The sequence below is a fragment of the Monodelphis domestica genome, chromosome 6 (assembly GCF_027887165.1).
Source record: "Monodelphis domestica isolate mMonDom1 chromosome 6, mMonDom1.pri, whole genome shotgun sequence".
NCBI classification, from domain to species: Eukaryota; Metazoa; Chordata; class Mammalia; order Didelphimorphia; family Didelphidae; genus Monodelphis; species Monodelphis domestica.
In genome coordinates this window covers 87,502,590-87,524,753 of record NC_077232.1, presented here as the reverse complement: position 1 = coordinate 87,524,753, position 22,164 = coordinate 87,502,590, and the positions used below count along the sequence as shown (strand labels likewise).

General features: G+C 38.3%; 1 long non-coding RNA gene across 1 annotated transcript in view; it reads left to right on the top strand.

Moving 5' to 3' along the window:
* Nucleotides 1-21,277, top strand: part of LOC103101618 (uncharacterized) — a 97,697-nt gene extending 76,420 nt beyond the window's left edge. The window contains exons 3-4 of the long non-coding RNA XR_469204.3: nucleotides 17,578-17,661; nucleotides 20,057-21,277. This is a non-coding gene — a long non-coding RNA (uncharacterized LOC103101618). The remainder of the gene's footprint in view (nucleotides 1-17,577; nucleotides 17,662-20,056) is intronic.
* Nucleotides 21,278-22,164: the final 887 nt, after the last annotated feature.

Sequence of the window (22,164 nt, the reverse complement as noted above, 5' to 3'; positions counted from 1 at the left end):
ATACATTTTGGATGAAAGGCAAACATTCTTCCTAATTGTTATTTGCTTCTTATTCAGTATTCTGTTTTCTTAATGTGGTGGTGGGACCACATTAAAAAAGAATAGTCATATTGTACTTTCTTGGTTTAGGTTTCTTTTTTTTTTCCTTCCTCCTGGTGTAGACATGTGATTTCATTGGCACAGGGAATTTACAGTGAAGAAACTCTTGACTAAGGCAGATAGGCACCTCCTGTATAATTTATGGTCTTAGAAAGTTGCCTGGGCACTCTAAGAGGCTAAGTGATTTCCTCAGCATCATGAAGTCAATAAGGTATGTGAGGCAAGACTTAAACCCCATTCTTCTGGCTTTGACCCCAGGTATCTCCTCTGGCCTATGATGCTTTATATCTTGGTTTAGATTTATTTTTTAAGCCTGTCAAATTTTTAAAATGTCAAGAGAATTACAGGAATGATCCTGATAGAGCAAGTAGAACCTTTAGGGCATATAGGAGCACAGGGTCAAGAATCATATAGGATGGGTCATAATCTGAGTCACTGGTGGGAGTCTGGACATTGATAAAATCATAGATCCACTGAAATATGACAGTCAAGTTGACCCATCTTGGTCTGCTGTCCATTAGGACAATAATAGGGTAGGACCTAGATTCCTTATGGTGAAAAAATAAGACTGATTTCTGTATCTTTTTTATCACAGGATAATGAAATCTCAAAATTGGAGGGGATTTCAGAGGTCATCTAATTCATCCTATTCCTTCTACAACATAACTAGACATATAGTTTTCCAACTTTTACTTGAACATTTGACAAACTCTAGTCCCATATTTCTAGCTGTTGGTTAGACATTTTTACATTGATATAGTCTTACTTTTATCATCAAATTCAATATAACTATTATGATAAAATTCTCTAGAGGTTGTATATTAATTTGTAATTATATATTAATAAAGGTTGGGAGAGAAAGATTGAGAGAGAGAGAGAGAGAGAGAGAGAGAGAGAGAGAGAGAGAGAGAGAGAGAAAGAGAGAGACAGAGGGAGAAAGGGGGAGAAAGGGAGAGAAAGATCACATAATCACAAAGATCACATGATCACCTGACTGTGCTTAACTAAAAACCAATTCCATGCTTCTTTGGCTTGAACTTTAAGTGGTATGGCTGCATTGGCTCAAGTGGCTGGCCATGAGATAAGCCAGTGTGGACCAAATGTTAAACACTCCATAGAAGGGAGAGAAAATGACTCACTCTAGCAGGAGAGAGCACAAACTTCCTGTCCCTTCCTTATAAAGTCAATTTTTTTTTCATTCCCCCTGAGACTCTGATTGGGCCTCAGACTTGACTTTGACTTCTGGACACATTACTCTTAGCTTGGGGACTTCTGCCAACCCCTTCTGTATGTCAGGACCCCACAAAACCTTTGACATACTGCCATAGTATACATTATACAGATAGTTAAGGGGTGGGACTGGTATCAAGCAAGTTTTCAAATGGAATAAGGGGGTACAATTTATATTAAATTCACACAATACCCACCCCCTCTAATTCTTTGGTAGACTAACATGCTAGTCTCCTCAATGATGTGATGTCTATACATTTCAGGTTTGTCTCACCAGGGTACAAAAGGGCACAAAGATATTGTGCATTTCTTGTGGAGTCTAACTACAGTTCTGGTGTTTCTTAACATGTTAAAAAATGATTGCTAGGTGCATTGACAAGGAGCCATTGGGGGGCATTATCCTTTTTGACACGAGGGTTCTACAATCAGGATAAAATAATGGCCCATGGAAGAACAAAAGTGGATGGAGTGCTCAATCCCCCATAGTTCATCTCATTATATCCAAAGGCTCACTGAGAGTCTCATAATGTAGTGTTCATCTTTTTAGTCTGTTTGAAATCATGATGGTTCTTACAGCATCTTCTCCAGGAGATCTTCTTTCCTGGTCCAGATTATTGATGATATTCTTCCTTAAAATTGCTCTAAAAAGATCTTAGTCTATGGACTTTTAGGATAACTTCACTATCTGCCCTCAGAAGGATAAAGATATTGCTTAGGATCTAATCCTAACATAACATGAATGTAAAACAGAATAATATTCCAACAAAGTGAATACTAGATTTGGCAAAGGATGTATGGCTCAGCTACTAGGTTACTAATCTAAGACGGTATTAAATGATATATGGATCACTTCTCCCAAAAAATAGAGGAAAGAGAGAGAAAATATGTAAAATATATGTACATATATACACATATGTAAATATAAATATAAGTTCTTCATCGTTTCTCTCAAACCAATTATTCATTTTGTCTTTCCTATTTCTATTAATAGGATCATCCTTCTCCCAGGTACCCTGGCTCAAAATATGGGTTTTATCTCTGAGCCTTCCTTCTCTTTTGGCCATCTCTTCAACAATATCCAATCAGTCTTTGGATCCTATTGATTATTTTCTTCATCATCAATTCCTTTCAATTATTACTGCTACCTTTATAGTTCAACTCTTTGATAAGATAATAATAATGATAAAAATGATAAGATTAGTCCATTCCTATACTGACACTGGCCTCCTAACAGATCTTTCCAGCTCTAGGTTTTCTCCTTTCTAATTGTTATTATCCACTACTACCATATTGATCTTCCTAAAACATTGTCTTAGGAGTCATTTGATGACTCCATGTTGCTTACTTAATAAAATGCCAATTTTTTAGTTTGTCATTTAAGTCCCTGGACTCAACTTACCTTTCTAGCCTTAATTCATGCACTCCCCAATAAAAGCCCTCTCAGTTGGTCTACCAACCTAGTAGATCTTATTTGCAGAGCATGGTCTGTTACTTCTACCTATAGAATTTGTGAATATCATTTAACCTCTTGCAGCCCAAGTTTCTCTATCAGTAAAAATAAGGATTATGGTATTTTTCTTATCTAATTCACAGGCTTGTTGAGAAGATCAAATAAGATAAAATTCTGCATGTGAAGACATTTCATAAACCTTAATGTATCATTGAAACCTCAGCTATTACTTATTCTTAGCACCGTGTCTTTGTCTATTTTGTTTCTTATACTGGAAACACCAGGTACCCTTTCTCTATGAAGAGCAGCAATCTATCCCTCTTAGGTATAGTATTCTCTATTTTACAATGCTTTGTATTTTCAATTATTAGTGTGTAAGCCTTTTCTCTTCTACTAGATCATAAATACCTTCTTACCATATCTTAAGCTCTTGTAATCTCTGTAAGTGACTGAGCATGCTGCCTTGCATGTTATAGGCACTTACTAAACATTTGCTAAATGAATGGATTAAAATAACTAGGGTAAAAGTGGTGCTACAATTAGCCTGAGAGATGGAACTGTTCAGAACAAATAGCCCTTAGTAGCTATAGAGTAGATTGAAGTAAATCTCTGAAAGCAGGATGCATTTGTCTTCCAAGGCCATTGGGATTCTCTTTCTTTTATGAGATAACATTGAGCAATAATAACCTCTTTGCTTGCCCGAGTCATTTAGATATGTATGACACTTTATAGTTCTTTACAATTTACAGTTCCTTTACATATGTTAACACATTTGATCCTAATAGTAACTTCAAAGAAGTGGCAGGGTAGGTATTACCATTGCCTATTTTATAGATGAAGAAATGGAGATTCAAGAATGAGTGACTTCCACAAATTTAGATCACTCAGCATAAGGAAGACTTAGAATCATTCAGAGATTTTAAAAAACAGAATGGACCAATTTGGGTGCTGGGGACTCAGGGTGGGGGTGGTGGTGAATAGGTAGGAAGAAAGAATTATCTATCACTGAAAGTCTTCAAGAATAGACTAGATGGCCCCTTTCCAGGGATATTTTAAAGGAGATTCCTATTCATCTATGATTTGGACCAGATCATATGACCTCTGAGGTCTCTTATAGCTTAGAGATTCTTTGAAGGAAAATCTCACTAACAATATAGCTGTCAGGAAATGTAATAGACTCTCTTGAGGAAGCAGTGGTGGGGCAGTCTCTGGAAGTTTTCAAGAACAAATTGAGTGCCCATATATAGCTTTTGTGGTTTTAATTGGGATAGGATTAGAAAACCTCTGAGGCCATTTCCAAATTTTACCTTGTAGAATTATTCTGTGAGTAAGAACATGGTATCATGGAAAACAGTAGTATCTACCTCAAATAGAGAAACAGGGTCACTGAGCTGCACATAAGGATACCTGCTGCCTCATATTAACTTAGAAAACCACATATTAACATTTATCTATATTTTATTGTATTTTTAATTTATTTTGTTAAATGTTTCCCAATTACATTAAAACACATACACACACACACACACAACCTTACCTTATATCATAGAATCTAAGTAGCAATTCTAAGGCAGAATAGTAATGGCTAGGCAATTGGGATTAAATGACTTGCCCAGGGTTGCATAGTTGGGAAGTGTCTGAGGCCAGATTTGAACCTCTCATTTCAAGGTCTGGGCCTCTATACACTGTTACCTAGAAGCACCCCCACCCAATTATATTTTAACCTCTTTCAAGCAGTACTTGGATTGTTGAGGCAGTATTTGGAGTGTTGGGGCTTGTGTGTGATATAAAAAGAATGCTTGTTCTTGGCCAAAGGACCTGGGTTCAAACCTGGATCTCTTATTTAGCCTCTAGTTACCACGTGTGTGACTTTGGACAAGACACTCCTTTGTGTCTTAGTCTTTATTTCTAGAAAATGAAAGAGTTGGACTTTCTGACCCCCGAAATTTCCTTTAAGCTCTTTTAGGTTCCTTTGAACTCTGCCTTGCTCAAGGATTCAAAGCTAGTAAGTGATTGAGTAGGGCCTCAAACCCAGATTCATGACTCTTAGAGAGGTGCTCTTTCCTCCATGTTCATGGCCTTCTGGAAGAAAATGTCTGCATTTAGTACTTTCGTTTTCTTAACTGAGCACTGAAGTATAAATCAGATTGAAATGCCCCCCATGCCAAGATAAGAGATAAGACTTGAAAAATGGAACTGCCTTTATGGGGGAAGTGTTAGGTTAACCTTTCTTCCCCCCTTAAAAGGTCACAAAATGCATAGAAATTGATATGCTCTGTTGGTCTTTGGCCTTTCAACATGAATTTTTTTCTTGGCAGTTTTGTGTAGACCATGTGATGTGAAGGTTGCCATGGTAAGTGTGAATTTCTTATTGAATGGCATAGTAAATACAAATCATGTAAAACACAGAAAACTGTGTGACTGATAAGTTACTGCAGCCCTGGGGCTTAGCTGACTCCCTGGGAAAGTGATGGAAATTATCAAAAGTCTGAAAGTGGCAGAAAAGGCAACTGCTGGGGAAGACAGAGGAAGAAAAAGAAAAAGAAGAATGAAGATTTTAGGGGAAAATAGAGAAGGAAAAGATCAAAGCCAATTAGGGACTTGTTTTTGGTTTAAGAAGCTAGACTGGACAGTGTTTTGTCTCTGGGTTTGAATTCCTGAAATTGTCCACGAGGGTCCATTTTCTAACCCCATCTCCTGATTCTAAGCATTAGCAGTCAACCTTTGATCACTTTCCTGCTCTGAGTTTGTTTCCTTCTTTGTAAAATGGAGGTTCTTCTAGAATACGTACTCTTTACCAAGTTGCTATGGTAGGACTGTCTTGTAAACCTGAAATTACTATTGTAATGAAAGTTGCTGCTGTTATTGCCAAGATCAAATGAGATCATTTAGACAAAACACTATGAAAATATTAGCAATTTTTATTCCTAGCAGTGGACTAGGTACTCTAGATGTTATATATAAAGTGCTTTTCAAACATTAAATTGCTATATAAATGTCAGTTATTGTTATTAGCTTAATGAAATTATATTTTAGTAGGGATAATGGGAAGGCTAATCTACTGCATATAGAAATAACTCTCCTATATACAGAGTACATGTGAACTCATATGCAAAACTGTGGATGCTATGCTACTTATATAATTGACTGAACTAGTAATCTGCTGGGGGTGAGTTCTGGTCCCATTTGGATTTTATGCTTCTAAGTGACCTTAGACAAGTCCTTTCCCCTTTCTAGGCTTCAGTTTTCTCATCCATATAAATAACGAGTTTGGTCTAGATGGTTTCTGAAAATATTTCCAATTCTTAAACTCTAGACTTACCTGAGTCAGATTGGAGGAAGGGAGAATATGAAGGTTTCATAGAGAAAGCATAATGTCAAATGGTTTATGAATGACTTTAATGGTAGATATGAATGAGTAGGAAAAGGAAATCTTTATATATAAGGCTATGTAGGGAGCAAAGTATTTCCCTCCAAATCAGTGTGTTTTACTTGCCTGTTTCATATTTAGAAGAGTAGGATCTCACAGGGCATTTCATCCAATCCATATCTGAACCAGAATCTCTCCTGTAATATCCTCAAAAGTGATTATTCAATCTCTCATGGAAAACCTCCAATGCCAGGGGGCCCTCTACCTTGATAGGCAGCCTGTTTGATTTTGGACGGCTCTTATTGCTAAGAGGCAGGAGGGCATAGTAGATAAAATCCTCAGAAGCAGAAGACTTGAGCTCTGACTCACTAAACAAATCACTTAACCTCTCAGTGCTCCTGGCAAATTTTAAGATTGTAAATTGTAGCGAGGTGCTGACCTTCAATGGTAGATAGGAACTTCACTAGGAACTTCTATGAATATCAATGAAATTATTGGTCCAGTTGCTGCCTTTATCTTCCTTTTAGTGAGCTGAAATCTGTCTCCTTGGGATTCTTATGTACAATTTTCAATCCATTTCCAAAGCATCCATTCCCTAAAACCTACTTTGGGTACAGATGATTAGCTTAGAATATGGTGCAAATCATACTTTTGACCTTTTTTGCTAGAGAAGGAAATTTCATTCAACTGTTACTCATGATGTTCCTTCACATAGCTTTAATGCTCTGGAGTTCCATTGTATTCTGAAGATAAAAGTGGGTCTATATATAATAGATCAAAGGCAGTTAAGCTAGATGGGGAAGGTGATAAAGCTCAGGAGGAGCTAGGTTCAAATCCTTCCTCAGACCCTTCCTAGCTGCATGACTTTAGGTAAGACACTCAACATTTCTTAGCCTTAGTTTCCTCTTTTGCTAATGGGGATAATAATAGCCTCTGAAGGGGGCAGCTGGGAAGCTCAGTGGATTGAGAACCAGGCCTAGACATGGGAAGTCCTAGGTTCAAATCTGGCCTCAGCCACTTCCTAGCTGTGTGAAAAGTCACTTGACCCCTATTGCCTAGCCCTTACCACTCTTCTGTCTTGGAGCCAATACACAGAATTGACTCCAAGATAGAAGGTAAGGGTTTAAAAAAAATAGCCTCTGAAACCTTACAGTACTGTTATTAGGATCAAATGAGATATTTATAAAGTGCTTTGCAAACCTTAAAGAACCATGTAAATGTTATTTATTACAAATAGACTTACTAGCCAGAACTAGATGGACATCAAGACTGAGAAGTCACTTAAAAAAACAACAACAACAAAAATGGTAAAAGCAAAAGCAAAAGGCATTCTGAACCATTCTGAATCAGGTTCCCCATAAATTAAATACCACACTCATGAGTATTGATCTTTATTCTTGGCCCTACTCCAAAAGAAATGATGGTGCAGCTTGGAAAAACCTTATTTTTGAAATATGAAGATGTAGATATTAAAGCAATCATTTAACCTTTGAGTGTCTCTTGGTTTCAGAACACTGGATCTACCCAGTTTAGAATTCCTAGAACTACTTTGTCCTAACTAATTAGACTTGCCCATCTTAACGCTTATAATGTCAGGAATTTGAAGTTGTTGGGTGATAGAATCTGCTGATTAAGCAACATGCGATTGAGCTGTATCAGATGTCACTTTTTTCACATTAGAGGAATCCTGGGATTTAGAGCCAGAAAGGACCTTAGAGATCATTTAGTCTGAGCCCATAATTTTTAAGATGGAAAAGCTGAAGCCCAAAGAGTTTAGGTAATTTGTCCATGATTAGATGAATTGTATGTAGGAACAACTAGTAATGGAGTGAATAGAGCAATGTATGGGAAGTTTCAAAGAGTTTAGCTCAAATCTTGTCTCACATCTTTTCTAGCTATGTGACCTTTGTAAACCTTAAAATTTCTTAGACTTGTGAATGTTGGAAATTTCACCATTGGAATGTGAACCCCATTGGCAAGGGAGGTTCCTCCTCCTCCCTTCTTAAGATTACTTTAGGACAGAAACCTTTTGCTGAACAATGGAAAGGGCTGCAGCACAGATCAAAATTTAATTATTCCAATCTCCACCCTACTCAGGGTAACAGGATTTATGAAGGGCTGCAGCATAGATCAAAATTTAATTATTCCAATCTCCACCCTACTCAGGATAACAGGATTTAGGAAGGGCTGTAGCAAAGGATCAAGATTTAATTATTTGAGAATATGACCTTCAACATACATGTGCAAAGCCACAGACCTCTGGGCAGTCCTGGGTTAAGCTAGAGCCACCATTGGCACAGGGAAGACATGGACAGTGATTGGTAGATGTGAGAACTGAGGGGAGGGAACTTGGATGGTTTCCTTAAAGATAGCAGGGTCTGAGGACTAGAGGTGGTGGGTTGGAGAGGTTTTTGCTCTGAGAGGTGGTGCTCTGAGAAGCTTGCTCTGAAGGAAGCTGGAGGTGGAGACCCCTGAGACTGTTTCTCCATTTTGGTCATGTGAGTGATAGGGACTGATCTCTTTTCTTTGCCTCAGCTATCTAAGGGCTTGGGCCTTTTGGCCCAGCCTAAACAGAAGGAGTATTTAAGCCCTATTACCTTCTCTCCCCTTTCTCTCTCCCTCTCTCTCTCTATCTCTAATACCTTTCTTCCTCCTGTTTGTAATTAAACTCCATAAAGGTTGACTGCTGACTGGAGTTTTCATTAAGGAATTACATAGCTGAATTCCTTGGCGACCTTAAATTAATATATATCAGTCTTTTAAAGTGATTTCCTTGTCACACCTTAAGCACTGTGTGCCTCAGTGTCTCATTTGTAAAATAGAATTAATGACATTATCTAATACCAGGTTGCTGGAAAGATAAAATGAGACAATATTTGTAAAGGGCTTTGTAAACCTCAAAATGCTTTAATAATAATGCTAATAATTATTGTTGTTGTTGTTCAGTTGTTTCAATCTTGTTCAACTGTGATTGGGGTTTTCTTGCCAAAGATACTGGAGTGGTTTGTGATTCTCTTCTTCAGCTCATTTTATAGTTGAGGAACTGGGGCAAATGGGGGGCTAAATGAGCCCACATAGCTAGTAAATGACTACGGCTATATTCAAACTCATAAAGATGAGTTTTCCTGATTCCTAATTCCAAGCCTGGTGCTCTATGCACTGTGCCACTTTCCTATAATAACAATAATAATAGTTACTATTATTTAGAAAAGTGGGTTTTAAATATCGGTCTTTTGATTCTAAGGTCATGGCATTCTACTATTCTGTAGGCCATGGAAATGAAAATCTGGGAGCTGTGAATTTGAAGTCAAGGAGATTAGGGAAGAAATGCCCATGTTTTGGGGAAGAGCAGTGGTGGATCAGAGTATGTACCTCTTGCAGAAGGGAAGAATCTCTGATTGGGAAAGCATGGAAGTTTTAAAGCCAAAGCAAAGAATCCTCTAGGGCTCCAAAGCATGTCAAAACTTGACCCATCCCCGAATTCCTTCTTCATAAAAATTTTTCAATGATTAATTGGAGAGGGTAGTTTTGCTAGAATATGTCTATGATTTTATAATGCAATATAATGGGTCAGCAAGATTCTTTAAAGATACTCATGTCAGTTCTTTGGCCCCTTCCTGACCCCCATAGGCAAAGCTAGATTAGCAGGTATATTACTAAGGGATCTACTCTTCCAGTAACATAAGCCAAAAGAACACGATTAGATCATAGACTCAGAATGTTAGTGCTGGAGGAGACCTTTAGAGTTCATCTAATCCAGTTCCCTTATTTGAACATGTTTACTCCCTTCTCTGGAAGGAAGTCTGTGCAGTCAAGTAACCCCTTCAGGGAACCATATGAATGGGGATAGAGGGCAAAACCTTGTGCTGTAGGATCATAGATTTAGATCTAGAAAGGACTTTAGAAGTCAAAAAGACTTTTGAGTTCACTGGTCCAAACATCTCAATTTAGAAATGGATAACTGAAGCCCAAAGAAGTGACTTATTTAGTTAGTACTGTGCCTGGTACACAGGAGGAGCTATGTAAGATTAAAAATTAATATCCAAAATACTCCAAGTATTATATTTAATAAGATTTATTAATAATAACTTGAAGCAAAAAGGAAAATAAAAGGGTAGAGAAAAACAGAAAGCTCACCCCGCCATGCACACAGGGAAAGAGAGAGAGGGCAGGGAAAAACATCCAACTATACTATATGCAAACATGCAAGGTGGGGATGAAAGAGGAAAGGGATGCTGGGAGATATAGTTCAAAGGTATAATATTTTCTAATTACACAGAGCTTAATAAATGTTTGTTGACTTGACTTGCTCAAAGCTAAGCTGGTAATAAATGGTAGAGCCAGAGTTGAACCCAGGTCCTCTGACTGCAAATTAATTGCTTTTCCTTCTGTATCATGATGCCTCTAAAGAAAGGCTCCAGATGAACCAGCTAACCTGTGTCAGGAGTCCATGTTCAACTGGGAGTCATAAGCTTTGAAGATCTAATGGTAGATGAATGATAGACAACAGAAGTACTCCTGGACTTTTTCAAGTTCTTAGAACTAACCTTCTGGATCTACTGGAAAAACCATTGGGCTCCATGGGGCCCATGAATACCTGGACCATGCTGGGGAGTTCTTGGATGAAGCAGAAGTCAGAACTGAGGAATTTAGGATCTTTGGATAATGTATTTTGGGTGGAAGGAACCTCAAAGACCACCTAGTCCAACCCACTAATTTTACAGATGAGGAAACTATTAAAGAAAACTGTGGAGTAATTTGCCCAAGGACATAGTAACTGGCTAATTGGTAGCTCTGAGCTTGAATTTATGTTTAGTGACACCATGTTGAGTTTATTTCCTTCAAGTTCAGTGCTCCATACACTGTACCACACTCCCTTTCAACAACTAATACGTCTATGATGTGGAGAAGCAAAATTGGGCCTTCTCCTTTCATAGGTACTGTGAGTTGTATGGATTGTGCTGGGCTGGGAGAAAGAAGGGCTAACTTTCTATTGACTTAAAGGTCCTTTCTGTATTTGGAGAGATCTCACAGCCAGGACATTACCATAATTTTGAGGATTCTATAGTTGGGCCCACTGATGGGTAAGTTGGTAAGTCACCCTGAGTGACTGAGGTGATACTCATAGAAGGGTGATACAATAAGTATGAAGGATTTTACTGATCATTGAAAGAAGGCTCAAGAGAATTGTATTGACTTTTTAATGGCTCAGGTATGAGTCCTTTATATTTTATATCAGGTTTAATAAAGATGTTCTCATAGTTAGTGTTTTGTTAGCCTGAATGCTTTCATGGGAAATATTTCCCTAGACACAAAATGGATTCTGATATTCCAAGGGGAAAATTCTAGATGAGAGCAAAAGTCAAGAAAATCAGGAGAATTACTCTGAAGATTGAATGGATGTAGAGAGAACACAGGCTCTGGTATAGACTACTGGTTCCCAATTTAATGCTTTTCATGTACAAAGAAGGAACTCAGACATTATTAATTCACCTGAGCCTCACATCAGCTCTGTAAAAGAGGGAGCTATAGAAGTAACATTATCTCTACCTTACAGATGTAGATACTGAGGCTCACCGAGGTAGAAGGAATCTTTGTTGTTATTCTTTAGTTGTTTTAGTCATGCCCAACTCTTCATGACCCCTTTTTGGAGTTTTCTTGATTCCATTTGCAATTTTGTTGGCAAAGATATTAGAGCAGTTTGCCATTTCCTTCTCCAGCTCATTTTAAAGATGAGGAAACTGAGGCAAGCAGGGTTAAGTGACTTGCCCAGGGTCACATAGCTTGGACGTGTCTGTGACTTGATTTGAACTCAGGGAGATAAGTCTTCCTGACTACAGGCCTGTCACTCTATCCATTGTACCACCTTGCTGCCTGGAAGGAATCTTAGAGGTCATCTAATTCAAGCCTCTTATTTTATAGAGGAAGAAACCAAAATTCAGAAAGTTCAGGTCACAACTTTGCTTTGCTCGAGGTCACAACAATAGTGGCTAAGTCAGGACACAAATCCAGGTCTCCTAAATCTATGTCTGGTGCATATTCTACTGCACTACTTGCTGCACTGGCCAGAAGTTTTCCTAAACCATATGAAAGCTTCAGAAGAGGCACATTTTTTTTTTCTTCCTAAGGGGAATAGGGAAAACTGAAATTGTATTCAGTACTAATGCCAAATCAAATTGGTCATCTTTTCCAGACCCCCTGCCAATACTGTACTGCTCCTCACCTTCCAATCTCCAGTGCTATGAATAGCATTTAATATGCTGAGGAAATTACTCAGGAGGTGTGCAGATGTATCACAGGATGTCAGAAAAAAGCTGATGGTGCCTTTGACTGGGTTATGACTACAGGAATCTGATTAAATGGAGACAAAAGCTTTAGACTGGAAAACATAGCTCATGTTTTGATGCTTAAGGGAGGGTGTGTGCTGACTCTGCATTTAGAATGTGCAGTGGCAGGTTGGGGTCATTTTACTTCCCCTCTCTAACTTTGTATCCAGGAAAAAACAGGGAAAGGGAGTAATAATTGTGTGTACATACACGTGCATGTATACACACATGTTCATGTATGACTCTACTGGCCATGTTCATTTTTACTTATTCCGTGTATGAAGTTTTCTCTTTATAATTTATATCCAATTTCTTGTGGACAGAAACAGAAAAATATTCCTTTTTCAAAAACACATTAAATTTTTTTCCATTAACATGAACATCTGTATGAACATTTTCCCATATATTTTTCTATTAATAAATCTTTTCCCCCTTCCACTTTCCCTCCCTTTACATCAGAAAAACAAAACAAAGCAAAACAGAATGACAAAACCTATGTGACAAATGTGAGCTCTAAATCGGAAATCTGGGTAATCTGGGTAATATTCCCAGGTTTGATACAAACTTGTTTTTGTGACTTTGGGCAAGTTATTGCTGCAGGAGGCTTTTCCCTGTTTTCCTGGATGCTATGATGTTCCTCTCTGAGACTGCCTTCCTTTTCTTCTGTATATATCTTGTAGGCATCTAGTTATTTGCTGTGGTTTTCCTCCATTAGAATGTAAGTTACTTGAGGCCAGAGATTGTTTTAACCGTTCTTTGCTTCTCTGGCACTTAATAGAGTGCCTCAGCAACTGATAATGACAATAAATGCTTTTTGACTGAATATCCTCCTTTGTAAAGTGAACTTGTTAAGCTAGAAACAAGATCTCTCTGTCTCCTCTCTGTCTTTCCTCTCTTTTTCTCTCTCTGTTTCTGTCTCTCTCTCTGCGGGAGATGAGATACATATTTTCAAAAGTATATTCTACGCTTTGTTCTCATTATGTTATGTCTCAAGTATACTTATAGAGGCATGTTTAGGAGTCAGCTCAAAAGAGTTGATTGTTAAATCTTCAGTGTCCTCCTTGTACCTTAATGTCATCATCTGTAAAAATGAATGGATCAGACTTACATGGCTTCTATTGTTCTCCCAAGATCTAGGAATATGATTCTATCATTCTATAATCTCTAAGGGCTTTTGTAGTTCTAACTTGTTGCTCTAAAGTAACAGAAGGGGAAAAATGATTCAATTCTGATTCTTGCTTTGCTGTGTATTCTCAAAGTATGGTCTGGAGACCTCAGGGGTCCTTGATACCTTTTTGGGGGGTCAGCAAGGTCAAAATTGTTTTCATAATAATACTAAGTTGTTTTAATTTTGAATGTGGTAAATATTGATAGCTATAGCTTATATAAACAAAATATTTTTGGAGGTCCTCAATAATTTTTAAAAATATAAAAGAGGGGGCAGTCAGGTGACTCAGTGAATTGAAAGCAAAGCTTAGAGAATGGAAGTCCTGGCCTCAGACACTTTCTAGCTGTTGTAATTTTGGGGGATTCTCACTCCTTAGATGGAGAAATGAGGGTTAAAGGCAGTGAGAAAAGGGTTGATGAAATGGCTTCCTTACTACCCCTTCCCGGTGTCCCTGAATTACTTGAGGGAGACAAAAATAGAGATCTCCCCTCAGTGAAGGCTTGCCTTTGGTGGTTGTGTCTGCCCTCAAGGGTGGCAGGGAAGTCTTCTCTACAAGGAGAGGTATGAGGGACCTCAATCCAGATATGCACTGCTTTGGGGTGCTCACAAGTCTCTTCTTCTTGTCTTCTTGAAAACTGGCAACGAGATGAAGTCTGCCAATGGGCTGACTCTCTAGATGCAAATAAATAAGATTAAATTTGCTATCTGACTGCTTATTTTATTTAATTGTTGATTGGGGTAAAGGGGAAGAGGTTAGAGGGATTTTAGGTCACCTTAAATCTTTTTCTAAATAATCTAATTACTGAAGTACAAGGTTTTCTTGTAGCCAGGGGAGAGGGAGAATAGGGGAGAGAACACTGCTCACCGATTAGAGTTCAGTATCTCAATAGTTCATGTCTCTGAAGAAATTAAGTTTTCTTGACAGGAACCAGCGATGTTTTAAATTTATGTCAGTGATAGAAATCTCCACAGGTGTCTTGAAATGGCCCAGAGAAACAACTCCTACTTCCACCCCCTTCTGTGTCTCCACCCCAAGACCCTGCTCCTCAGGAGAATTTTCCAGAAGTCCTTGTTCAGTTTCCAACTGTTGTTCTTGCCTCATGCACTGTAGAGCTCTCAATTTCCATTTCCCCTAACAGTTCTTTTGTCTTCCTCCCCATTATTACACTGTATGCCCCTGAGTGAGTCACTTAACCACCATGGTCTAGCCCTTACCACTCTTCTACCCTGGAACCAATACACAGTATTGATTCTAAAATGGAAGGTGAGGGATGTAAAAAAAAAAAGGAAAAAAAAGAAGAGTTTAAAAGGGGCCCTAAGACCAAAAAAAAAAAAAAAATCAAGAACCACTGGATTTGATCCCTAGCAAAGATCCTTTCCAGCTCCAAAATTTGATGATTCAACCCTGTTGGCCTTAGGTACTTAATCTTCCATGGCTGTTTCTCCCCAATCTCATGCCAAAAAAGAACTCAGCTTAGTTTCCTCCTTGCTCTAGCAGCATTCATCTGCTTTCTGCATTGAAACAAAAGAACATTTGCTAGATACAAAATAAATACAGAGTAATTTTGGGGGAAGGCATTAGCACCTGTGGTCTCCTATATAGGAGCTGACTAGATTAGAATTTCTAAGGTCATCCATAACTATTTAAAATTAGTTTAATTTTAAAATAAATTACTTTTTTGGGAGAGGGATCACTGTCATTTTGTTCTTAAAATGGCTTTGGGAGGCAGTTATTACAAGTGTTATTATGCTTTTTCTTACAGATGAAGAAACTGAGGTTCTAAGTGACTTGCTCAAAGTCACATAGCTGGCAGTTGTCAGGGATGGGATTGGAACTTTGATCTCTCTTGATTCCAAGTGTAGTGTCCCTTCCCACTGCCTCAAGTTGCCTCTAACATCCATGTAGCAGGATACCTTTGGTTCAGTTTGATTCCATTAACATTTATTAAGTATCTACTTCATGAAAGATCTGTTTGGTGCTTTAATCTATCTATTTTTCTCCTCCCACTGCCTCTCTCACAAGATCAACAGAGTTTAGCCTTGCCACAAGATTACTTCCATAAAGTAGTGATTCTCTACTTCCTTCTCTCCATTGCTGGCTATGTGATGATGCCTGATTGCCACTTTGCAAGGATGGCAGGCAATGCTATCCAATTAACAGATTGGATCCGCTGGGAACACAGACATCCCCAGTAAAGGGATGGGGACAGAAGCTTCATAAAGTACACCATGCAGAGTTCGAGATATTTGGGCAGTTATAAAAATGAGAGTGGGATCATTGACTCTGGTGTTTGGTGGGTCCTTGTCACTCATCATGACCATCAATTAAAGATCTACAGGTAAACATGCTAGCTCCTTGTAATCCTATATTTTTTATTAGCCATGGTGATAATTTCCCCTTTAATCCTTATATATCTCCTGAAGTATTTTTTGTTTTCTCCTTTTTGTTTCCAGTTAGCCATTTATAACATCTTCAACATGACATTGTGAAAAAATATAGACACTGTACTAAGAATCAACAGACTTGGGTCTGAATTACAGTTGCAACATTTGGTAGCTGTTCCACCCTAGTTAAAGTCACTTCTGATCCTTATTAAAATTATTATAATACTTACACTGACCAGAAGTATAATAATGTTGTTCAAATTTGGCCTTATCTGTGTGACCCTAGACAAGTCACTTAACCCCTATTGATTAGCCCTTACCACTCTTCTGCTTTGGAATCAATAACTAAGAAGGAAGGCAAAGGTTTAACAAAACACTTATATAGATTATAACAATACTTACACTGTTTTATACTACACAGAACTTTTGGGCAGGAAGTGGTTTGTAAACTTTCAAGCACTACAGAAGCATGAGAGAGTATTATTTTAATTTCCTGTCCTTACCCCTGTTTTTCCTTCTTTTTAATTTATCCAGTTGGCTGCCAGAGGCCATCATACCCCGACCATTTGACAAGGTCATGGTGAGAAAGGAAGGTCAGCAAAGCAGAACCCAGAATGAGGGCCCCCTGCTGATCCCCCCCTTTGTAACTTCTTTCCCCAAATTTTCCCCACTAGTGGACTTGTTATGATTATTATTCTCTACCCAATACAGGAGAAATAACCTGAGAGCAAATACTTATAGGATCAATAAATATATAACCTACTTTAAGCCCCCTAGGTTATTACCCCCAAAAGATTGCAATTACAGAATAAAAGCCCAAAGACTATTGCCCATGATCCCTCCTTTCTCAAGCACAAGATAAGCTCCAAGGTCCTACTACATAATGAATCTTGTCCTACAGTCACCACATTTGGATGAGTTCATTGGAACAAAAGCCAAAAAGTGTTGCTAAGTATCTCAATGTAACACAAGAAAAACAGAACTTGTAAATTGAGGAAAATCCCCAAATTGGTCTGCCTAAAGTCCTCACACCAAGATATGAATCTTTTGTTGTTCATCTCCCAAGCAATTATGGTGGATAGCGAAAGCTGACCAAAAGCACAATGATCCTCTCAGCAGGTCAAGGGGTACTAACCTACAAATGGCTTTATTCACATTAATCAAATCTATCACAGAGTGTTGTAGACACCTAGTAAATGATCACAGAATTCCGTGTTGTAGTAACATCACAAGAGTGTTGTTTAGATAAATTGATAATATCCAATCAAACTGTAGAATGTCACATACATAGAGAATAGAGATTCTGTGTGTGTACCAAAAACCTATATAATAAATATACCATGATACCATGGCAAAGCACTGTGTGTGATGTCTGTGTACATGGGCTGAATGTATGGTGTGTCTCATCTCATTTACCCCACCCATGGCGCCACACCTGGGCAGGCAACCTTGGTCCTCAGAGAGGCTGCTGGACGGACCTCAAGAGTTGGCTTTCCATTCCCCCAAACCTCTTTTCAATGTGTATTTTGCTTATTTCCTTTTGTTTTAGGAGTGTCCCATCCTGGGGTTCCAGGAGAGCTCAAGGAGCATCTCACCTGCCCACAATGAAGTCTGCAAGAGTGGAGATCAAAAAGTGAGTAGTCAAATTGAAAGGAAAAAAAAAATTATTAGAGTACTAAGGAAGTCTGCCAGGGCTGGTAGCAAACCTCCACTTCTTAAGGTACAGATTATGTTTCTATAGCTTTTTGGGATACCCTAGAGTATACAGTCTATCACTGACATTCCATAACAGAAAGGAAATAGGGGGAAATGAGAAAGCCTGGAGCCACAGGAGTTGATAAAGATCAGGTGGGATCTTCCTGGGGGGGAAAAACTATTTCTCTGTAGTTGTAATATCTAAGGTATGGAGACCTCCTTCTGGATAGAATCCATCTAACTTATTCTGTCATTGTGAGAGTAAGTAGCGAATAAAATATAAATTGAGGGTCTCTTATTGACACAATCTCATAGATCTTTTTTCTTGGTCCCAGAGGTTACTCTATCTGGGGAGAGGATATTTTCCCCCAAACTCACAATACTCATGTTAATCTTTCTTTTCCACATTTTTTTCTTCCTTCTTTTCTTAGGTAGACAAGGGGAGAGAGAAAGAGAGAGAGAGACAGAGAGAGAGAGACAGAAAGACAGACAGAGAGACAGACAGACAGACAGAGAGAGAAAAAGAGAGAGACAGAGATAGAGACAGAGATAGAGACAGAGACAGAGAGCACTAAGAAATGGGGATATAAATACAAGAAAGCAAGTTAGTCCTTTTCCTATAAGAGCTGATATTCAAATGAAAGAAAGAAGATAACACATAAAGTGGAACTGAAAAGGTAGGGGCATTCTGTGACAAGGGATCCAGGACTAGAAATGGCTTGGAGGTCTAATTGTAGGAAAGATAAGAGTAAAGCTTATCTAGCAGAGCCAAAGACCTTTGTTTCAGGGGCAAAATCTAATGGTTCTTTGGGAAGGAGGTGGGGATGATGGCCAGAAGTATACAGTCTCTCAGAATGTGATATAATGGGGAAAAGCTTTGAATTAGAACTCAGGAGATCTGGGTTCTGGATTTTCTTCTGCCCCTAACTATCTGTATGGATATAGACAAGTCAATTCTACTTTCTGGGCTCAAGTTTTTTCCACTATAAGATTGAGGGAATGGAGAATTGGATTAGACAATGTGCTAAGCCATCTTCCAATTTTAACATTCTGTGAGTTAGTTGACTCTTGTCGATTCCCCCCAGTCCTCTGGATTCCATAGGGAAGTATGCATGATGGCTCATCTCCTTTACATGCCTCATCATGGAAATGAGCCACAAACAGTTTAAAATAGGGCTATTAAAAAAAATAAACTCTGAAGAGCTTCAATTAGAGTATTAGTTATCCTTGTTACTATAAAACATTACCCAAACTGGATCATGCCCCAAGGAAAAGAACGATATAATGAGACTCCTTTATAGTTCCCTACCTTGTACAATTTTGAAAATAAAAGTTCTTTAATCTCATCAAAGATCCTTAGCAGAGAAAAAGGGCATTTGTGTTTTAACTGTGCTCTTGAATCTTCATAGTTTGGTTCTTTGGCTTAGTGCAGCATGGACTTTTTTGTATCTAATGGTTGGGTGAAAGGTTGAATCCTCAGAAGCTCCTGGAAATTGCTTGCAGATAGTTGAGAAAGGGGTCAAGGGGTGCCATACTTAGCTTTTAATGGACCCATAGAGCCCTCAGTCAATTAGCTTAGAAGTTGTTTGTTTTTCGTCTGACTAAAGTAGACATTGGTTTTTCTAATGTTGTGTCACAATGGGCACACACTGCTTAGGGCCAAAACAAAAATCTATCAATATATATAGAAAAGTCAGGCTGAAGCCTTCAATAACATAGAAATATGATATAGCTCATTGGTTCAAACTGAAGATCTTAGAAATATACATTTAGAACTGGAAAGACCTTAGAGGACATTTAGTCCAAACACATCATTAAAGATAAAGAAACTGAGGCCCACAGAGGATAAACAGCTTGCCCTGACTCATATCCTTAGTGCAAGATTTGAATCTAAGACTGCCAAAGTCAGAAGAGGTAACATTTTCCTCTCAAATTTAGGTTTTGAAAAATTTTAATGAGTCCTGTAATTTATTACTTTTCAGCATATATCAGTAAATTATCTTCCTTTTGAAGAGATTTAATTTTGGTAATGTGGCCTATTTGTTTTGGGGGTGTGAAGATGGGATTGACTCTCCCCTTGCCTACTTTTAAATTTAATCAACCAAAAATGTAGACACCCCTACTTAACACTAAGTAGGGGAGGTTAACAAACCATTTACTAAAGTGGGTGACAACTCTAGAAGTGACTGACCACCCCCTGGGTAGTGCTAAATAAAGTTAAAGACTGCAATTAGTCCCCATAAAGTGGAGGAAGGGACAGGAAGTTATGTAAAAAAAGGACTATAAAAGGTGATGAATTTCCTGTGTAAGAGGTCTTCTTCCTGAATTTTCAGGTTGGAGGATCTTGGACTGGGACTTCAACTTGGAGCTAGGACTTGGACCTGGGACTCTGGATCTTAGACTGCTTCTAGTAAGACTGCTCCTGGATCTTCTTACTTTGGTGCTTCATCTTGGGTGAGTGAAAAGCTGCCTCTCCTTTCCTGGCTTCTGGAGAGATTCATTCTGGAGAGGCCTCCCCTTCTTGTAGGAGGTCACATGGGTTGGACCCTTGTTTAATTCACCACTGAGTCCTATGACTGAGGGGTTAATGAGCTCTGCCTGGGTTGAGCCAGGGACAGAGCAACATTAGGGTGATAGGCAAGACATTTTCTCTACCTTCTTTTACATTCCTCTACTTTCACTTTTTCCACCTCTTTGTAAATAAAACTATTGAAAGTCAATTTGACTTGAGCTATACTATTTTTAAATTGGTGACTATAATATTATCTTAAGATTCTTATATATATAGTCCAACCACAAAATTTAATTCCTTTTGGGGGGAGAATTACCCACAAATAGAGAATTACATACCTACCTACAGAAGTGTCCTTCTTCCAAAAATGTCTTATCTTTAACCTATTTGTATTGATTCATTTCATATTTATGGTGCATACATACATATATATATGGTACATATATATGTACTTGTGGATATATATAATATGAATATGTATGTGTATATATGTATGTATATGTTTATATAATTGTCAAGTCTCCCCTACATTAGAGCCTCCTGTTACATTAGAATGTAAAACTCTTTGTTAGGAGGGATTATTTCATTCTTTGTACTTCTATCCTTGGCCCCTAGCACAATGGTTGGCAGGTAGTACTTATAGATTGGTTGGATCAACAAGCATTTATTAGGCAGTTATTATGCATATGCTGTGTTATACATACAAAGAAAGGCTGAACTAGATCCTGTCTTTAAAAAGGGAAATGTAAATAACACTCATTATAGCAAATAAAGTTTTCTTTCTTTCTTTTTTTACAGTAGTGGTGAAGGGAGTGAGTCATAGTGTAAATGATTTACATTTTACCAAGAATACTAATATTTGATTATTGTTTTCAGAGTAGGGGGTAGAAAGTGGGGTGGGAAGCCAAGGTAGAGTAGAACTGCATGGCAAAAAGAAAGTAGGAATATATCATGGTGGACCTGGAAGTGCCACAACATAATGAACTCTCATCAAGAATACAGGACCCAGGGTAGGAGCAGCAGTTGTTAGGTTAGAAGTTGAGGATAGAGGGTAGACTGATAGGAAGATGACTAGATTACAGAAAAGGTAAATGGACTGGAGACTAAGGTACATGAGGATCAGTTGAAGGAACTGGGATTATTTAGGGTAGAAAAAAAAGATTCGGGGTGGGGTGGAATAAAACAATTCTTTCAAATCTTTTTTTTTTTAACCCTTACCTTCCATTTTGGAATCAATACTGTGTATCAATACTGTGTATTTGTCCCAAGGCAGAAGAGTGGTAAGGGCTAGGCAATGGGAGTTAAGTGACTTTCCCAGGGTCACACAGCTGGGAAGTATCTGAGGTCAGATTTGAACCTAGGACCTCCTGTCTCTAAGCCTGGCTCTCAATCACTGAGCTACACAGCTATCCCCAATTGTTTCAAATCTTGAAAGACTATAATGTGGACAAAGAATCAGAGTTGTCCTACTTAGTTTCCAAGTGCAGAACCATGACCAATGAATGCCAGTGTCAGAGAGGCAGATTTAAATTTGTTGTGGAAAAAAAATACCCCAAAATAAACAAACTTTCTAACCATTAAAATGGTCCCAAAATAGAATTATTTGCCTAAGAGGTAGAGGATTCTTCATCTCTAGAGGTCAACACTGAAGGTCCATTCATTGGGAATATTGTAGACAGGATTTCTGACCTGTTTGGAATTAAAGAAGGTGACTTTTGAAGTCTTTTTCAATTTTAAGATTGTATAAGTAGAGGTCTCTAATGGAAGGTTACAAGAATCCATACACCAAGTGAACAACAAATGTAAATGACCTGCCCTATGCAGAATACCCTATGAAGCTCGGGGGAAGATTCAAATATTAAAACAATACAGGTCCTGTCTTCATGGAGTTCCCAATCTAGTAGGGATACCATGAATGAACTTAAGTAC